This window comes from Dipodomys merriami, unplaced genomic scaffold, assembly GCF_024711535.1.
Source record: "Dipodomys merriami isolate MVZ:Mamm:240054 unplaced genomic scaffold, mDipMer1.0.p SCAF_141, whole genome shotgun sequence".
Classification (NCBI taxonomy): domain Eukaryota; kingdom Metazoa; phylum Chordata; class Mammalia; order Rodentia; family Heteromyidae; genus Dipodomys; species Dipodomys merriami.
The window spans coordinates 863,384-870,358 of NW_027202727.1; the positions used below are offsets into that span (position 1 = coordinate 863,384).

The 6,975-nt window shown below is 36.8% G+C and overlaps 1 pseudogene; it reads left to right on the forward strand.

Annotated features, from left to right (window-relative positions):
* The first annotated feature begins 6,875 nt into the window (after nt 1-6,875).
* Nucleotides 6,876-6,975, forward strand: LOC138826304 (U6 spliceosomal RNA; annotated as a pseudogene).

A 6,975-nucleotide genomic window follows, 5' to 3' on the forward strand; every position in this document is an offset into this window, starting at 1 on the left:
ATTGTTTTTGTTTGGTTGTAGGACCTGAACTCTGGGCCAGGGCACTGACCCTCAGCTCCTCAGCTCAAGGATAGAGCTCACTACCACTTGAGCCACACCAAGACTTCCAGCTTTTTCTGTTTATGTGGTGCAGAGGAATCAAACCCAGGGCATCGTGCTTGCAAGGCAAGCACTCTATCACTGAGCCACCTTCCTAGCCCATCTCAAGTGTTTTGGTTTGCATTTCCTTTATGGCCAGAGATATTGAACATTTTTATGACTACTGGCCAATTTTATTTCTTCTGAGATGTCTTTACTTCGCTTGTTTGCCCATCTGTAATTGAGTTGTTAATTCTTTGCTAGTATAATTTATTGAGCTCTTTGTATATTCTGACATAGACCTGGCAAAGATCTCTCCTTCTATAGGCTGTCTTTAGCTTGCTAATGATGTGCTTTGCCATGCAGAAACTTCTTAGTTTGGCACAATCCCATTTGTGAATTCTCTCTTGGAGTCCAACCATTATTGATGGTGAACTCTATATTCATGCTCAGTGGGAGCCAAGGTTAGCAAGACTTATATTCTTGGAACACTTCGTTCTAGAGTTCAGTGATGGACATGTATGGTTTCCCCATTGGTCAAAATCAAACATTTTTTCTGATTCTTTAAGCCACACATCTAGACAAAGGATACTCTAGAACATATATTTTTCTTGTATAGTCTCAAGAGAGGTTGTACTAGTGACTTTATTTCTTTATATTTCTTCCTTAACTCTGTACATCTGGTGTACAATATGATGACTGATGACCACATGGGGATACTGAACATTGTAAATTTTGGTTTATTGTATTGAATTTGCAGTAAGGGATAATGTGCACCATGGAGTTGGAACACTACATACGAAACAATGAGGGGAGCTACTTTTTGTTTGTTTTTCCAGTCCTGGGGCTTAAGCTCAAGGCTTAGATACTGTCCCTGAGGATCTTTTGCTCAAGGCTATTGAGCACTCTACTACTTAAGCCACAGTGCTACTTCCAACTATTTCTGTTTATGTGGCACTGAGGAATCAAACTCAGACCTTCATGCATGCTAGGCAAGCACACTACTACTAAGCCACATTCCAGCTCTTTGGTTATTTTTTAAATGCTGTTTTTTTTCATGAATTTCCCACTTTCTTGATCAGGCTTGCTTTGAACTGTGATCTTCAGATCATAGCTTTCTGAATACCTTTGATCACGAGATACTGGTCCCTGGCAAATGGTGAATTTTAACCTACTTTTGATATTCCTCATTGATGAAATAGCTGAGTAGGTAACATGAAGAAAGGAGAAAGGCAGAGGAAAAAGCAACAGTAGTAGATACTAGAAAAAGAATGGAAAGTAGTACAAAAATTGGCAAAATGAAGTAAAGGTTGCAATTTAATTAATAGCATTAGACCAATGTTGCGTTTTTATTTTACAAACATACAATACTGGTACATTTCATTAACAGTAGGACAATGAGGGGGCCAGAAAAACTGGTTACATTTAGACTTTTCTGTATACTAAACTTATGCCAATACAATTTATTGTAAAAAATGTCAACGAGGCCAGGTGTGAAAACCTATACTTGTAATCTCAACTCATAGGAGTTAAATGGGGAGGATTGAAAGTTGTTGTATAGGTTTTAGCAAAACTATGTCTCTGAAATAAAAGAAAGAAAAAAATGAAAGAAAAAAACTCTACTCAAATATTTCATGGGCAATTTTGTCCAAGAAAATGCATTTTTCCCCCTATTGTTAGGTGTCAAACCTGGAAAATTGCCCATTGTATACAAGTCCTTTACTACTTGAGTAATGCCCCAAGCCTTTTTACTTACATGGTGTTTTTTAGTTTGGATGGTTGGGAGTCTTTCTTTCTTTCTTTCTTTCTTTCTTTCTTTCTTTCTTTCTTTCTTTCTTTCTTTCTTTCTTTCATTCTTTCTTTCTTTCTTCTTTCTTTTTTTGGGGGGGATAGGCCATGATTAGCTGGAATAATCAATATATACCACCTCACCTAATGCATCTCTTATTTGACTGCTCCAGAAATTTTTTAAAAAGAAGAAACACTTCCTAACTAACTTCATAAGCGCAATAACAAAATCAGAATGTATGTATAGTAATTTTACTTATGAAGAGAAAGGCAAAATTCCTAAACAAAAGAGAATATGTGTCAGAAATGGATAGATTACATTTATTCCTTTTCCATTTTTCCTGTGTGTGTTTTTTTCTGAAGATTTAACACAAGATTCACACATGGATATCAAGTTATTCCAACACCAAAGAGCAAGCCTACATACATAGCTACAATTTAGAAAATCTAATGCAATTTATTAAACTAAGTAAAGAACAAAGCCCATATAATCCCAATAGATGCTGACACAGAAGCATTTAATATTTTTAATATTAGTGAAAATTCTGAAACAACGAAAATATCTTTAGCTTAAGTAGAATATCTATCAAGCACTTAAAATATTCTTTAAAAATAGCTGAGTCATTTCTGATGCAATCAAGAGAGAAATTTATCAATGATGGCATTTGACAACACATTTGATGTTTTAACTGAGAAGAAGGAGAATGAGGAGGAGGAGGAGGAGGAGGAGGAGGAGGAGGAGGTGGAGGAGGAGGAGGAGGAGGAGGAGGAGGAGGAGGAGGAGGAGGAGGAGGAGGAGGAGGAGGAGGAGAAGAAGAAGAAGAAGAAGAAGAAGAAGAAGAAGAAGAAGAAGAAGAAGAAGAAGAAGAAGAAGAAGAAGAACAACAACAACAACAACAACAACAACAACAACAACAACAAGATCACAGAAGATTGCATAAGATTGCAATGGAAGGAAAATATTGTGATTTGTGAGCAAGATGGCATGGTAGTCTACATAAAAATTCAAACATGTTTACAGTTCTACACTTTTACATGCTTTCAGTTAGTTGGTTACACACGAAGTCTAATAATGAAGAAATTAAAAATTCTTGTACATCTCAAACAAACTTACAATTTAGGTGGTTAGAGTGTAGTTGTGGAGATGGGAGGAAAGGAATTGTAGGGGAAAAACAAAGGAGGAGGCAACAATGCTTGATAAGAAATGTACTCATTACCTTGCTCATGTAACTGGAACCCCTCCATACAGTTTTTTATAATAAAAAATTGTTTAAAAATAGTAAAATAAAAAATAAATAAAAAATAAAAAAATCTATACAGGGAATTGAAACTTAGTGGTCAAGTATTCACCTACTATCTGTGAAGGTTCCTTGTTAAATCACCTGCAAAATACAAAATAGACCAAAAACTTTAAAAAATGATACAGGAAGGAAAATAACGCACAGGCGTTGGGGCAAGTAAGTGGTTTACTTCCAAAGAAGAAGTAGCAACAGATAATTTTGGAGGTACATACTTGGAATCTAAACATTCATTCTTTCGTCGTTCAAGTGTTCAATGCTAGTCAGCTAAAAAAAAAAAACAAAAGCACAACAAAAAACAAGGAGGAGGGACATGACAGAAGAAATAATAATCTGAAACAAATTAAACTTCATCTGGATGGTGGGAAGAAGTCTCTCAGCTCTGTTATTTTCTTTTAAATAAGTTTCTAGCCTTTCGACCATGTGAGAATGCAGCAACAAGGGAACACATTAAAGGCCTGGTGAAGCTGAACTTTCAGCACATTGAATTTTCTTGGTTCTAGATCATGTCCTTCAGAATTTCTGTTGAGTACACATAAGTTTCTCTAAGCTATTGGGACCTTGTCTTAAGGAGTTTTTTTATAGCATCACAATGGAATTGAAATAAACAGCTATACCTCTTTCTCTAAAGGAAGACTCATGGATTTGGCAGTAGGATAGTTCAAGCGGAGGACCTCCAATTGTCTAGGTAGGGGTTCTACCACCTAAGTTCCCTACTCCAGCCCTTGTTCTTCACTTTGAACCTATCAACACATTGCCTTATGGATTTCAAGGATTCTGACGTAAACTATCTCACAGGAAACTATCATGAGAAATGATGATGCTCTATTTTCTCTCACTCCTATAGATGTTAATAACCCACTTCATGGAGATGTATGGCATAGGGCATTTTGCTAAAGTATCAGATGATTCTGAAGCGATACCACTATCCTTTTGACATCAGTCATTCTACATTTAAAGAAAAAGACATTGAATATCTTGAGTTAACTGATGAGGTCTTTAAAAGCCAAAAGTTAGAGCAGCTTTTCACATTATGGATGCCATGAAGTACCCTATTGGATTTAATTTCTGAGTGAGAAAACAGCTGTTTTCCATTATCCACCTAAGTATAAAAATTACTGGGACCTATTTTCTTTGCATTTTAATGTCAATGACAAAAGTGCCCTTTTTTTTACTTTATAAGGGGAGTCTTAGTATTACATAATTAAATAGTTGTCAAAATTCATTGAGCTGAATAGAGAACATAATTTATATTAAAGTAGTAATTTCTTGCCATTAATACATTGATGTATTTAATTAGCAAATACTGAAAAGGAAAAAAAACAGTATTTCTACAGAAGATTCATCCTGGCAATAGTGACTTTACATTAGGCTGCCTACTTTCAACCACATGATATTGTTGAATGTGATATTGTTTTAGATCTACTCAAGAGCTATGGGCCTCATCTTGGATTCCATTAAAAACACACCAAAGTGCATACTGATATTACAACTTTTTAAAGATCAGAAATTATTATATGGTACCAAAACACTAAATCAAGTCCATAACAAATAAGGATTTTAATATTATTTTAAGCAGTTGTGCAAGAAGCTTCTAACTCAACAAAGAGGGGCACCTCTTATACTTTAACAACTTCTTTGAATTTTCTCTTTATTGTCAAGATTAAAAAATCTGGATCTACTTTAGTGAGAGTTTCCATTTGAACACTTCGTTATGTGTCACCTGCATCTAGGAATACATAGGATTCCACTTTGTTTTTAGATTGTTGGAGCAAGTTCCAAGACTTGCACATATAGTGAATGGAAGCCACTGGTTGATGTAGGCTCCTGCACATGGCCACTGTTCTGGCAGGAGCAGACATAAGGACATGGATACTACTCAAGGACAAAATCTTTGGGAGCAACCCTAGGACCTTGAAGCCAACAAGGACAGAATGAACTTTCTGATACACTTGAAGTTCCTGCAACACTGCCATGGCAGCACCAGTGGCATCACTCTGTGCACCTCACATCCTTGTGGAAACCTTGGCAACAATTCTCCAGGCTCAAGACGAGAAGATCCAGTGGGTTCATTCCAAGCTGTGATTGGTCCATTGCAACCATTGTGAGTGGTCTCTGCAGTCCATTACATTGCTGAGAGTTCCTGGTGACCTGCTGGACTGATTGCTACATTGACAGTTTCCTTTAGGTTGTTGCTCTGGGGTTTTTATTTTCTTAGCTAAGTTTAGGTAGATTTACTCCTTGGCATCTTAGCAGAAAGATGGAAGAACATAGTGAATTATCATCAAGCTCTTCAGAGAAGGAGATTTTCACTGAACAAGACAGTTTGAAGGTGATCATTAGCTATGGCAGGAGGAGATTTTCCCGGAACAATATACCATGAAGGAGGAAATCATTGACTATGGAAGCTATGGATATGTAAATTTGGCCTAGCACCACCTCGTAGTCAATAAGGTTGTAGTGAAGATAATCCTGAAGATGAGAGTTCAACAATTGTTAAATCAAAAATGAGATGGACAGGCCGGGAAGGTGGCTCAGTGGTATATGTTTGCCTTAAATAAATGAGGCCCTGGGTTCGATTCCTCAGCACCACATAAACAGAAAGAGCTGGAAGTGGTGCTGTGGCTCAAGTGGTAGAGCAGTAGACATAAGCTGAAGAGTTCAGTGACAGTGCCCAGGCCCAGAGATCAAGCCCCAGGACCCACAAAAAATGTTTAAATGAGATGGACATTATTAAGATTTTCCATCACCCACACATGATCAGGTCATACCTGGTGAGGGAAATGGATGAGCACAAATACTTGGTAGTGGAACTGGCCATCCAGAGACCTCCTTAGACAAATGTGAAAATCATACCGCCTATTCAAGAATGAAGTCAGGAGTTTATTCAAACAGATTGTGAGGACTGTGCATTAATTTAATGAAACTGAAAATGACTGAAACATTAAATCCAATAACATCGTGTTGGATGACAAAGGCAATGTGACGTTCAATGACTTTGGCATGAGCATAAGGATTTCCCAGGGGTAGTTGCTGAAGGACATATTTGGTATCTTAATTTTGTCCCTATAAAATAGTGCTTCCATGAAAATTACAATGGCTGCAATGTAGATAGCTGTTGCTTGGGAGGCCTCATTTGTATTCTACAGGGATGGCAAATATCCCATTTGAAAGTATGAATTTTAACCAGATACAGGTAATTGTCTTGGAGGCCACGTACATTTCTCCATTCATCTGTCTCAAAAAGAACCAAATATCATCTTGAAATGGTAAACTGCAGAGCCAAAGCAGAGGCATAGTATAGAACAAACAATGGAGATCATCTCAACCAAACTGAGGGATATTTCCTATGTCTTGATGAGCCACTATGTAATGAGCTAAACCCTATTATTCTTGCACTCTTGTGGGACATGAGGTACAGCCTGCCTGATACACACAAATCAATATTGGACAGGACATTCGATGAAATTATGGTCATCTATGTTTTGATTTTTAAAAGTCTTAAAATAGAATGACAGCCGTGAAATTAAATCAGTGCCTTCAATTGTTTCAGTGTGCCCAACTCCTGCAGACAAATAGTATGTATATACGTATATATCTCACAAATATATTACATATTAAATATATGTCCAAAACTAATTTTATACAAAATTAGGGGACAGTGTTATTAGATTTATCCTTGAAAAAAAGATTAACAAAAAATTAAAGATTGCTCACTTTGGCAGCATATATAAAAAATGGAACGATACATAGATTAGCATGGCCCTTGTGCAATGATGACTCGCATATTTGTGTAGCATTCCTGATTTTA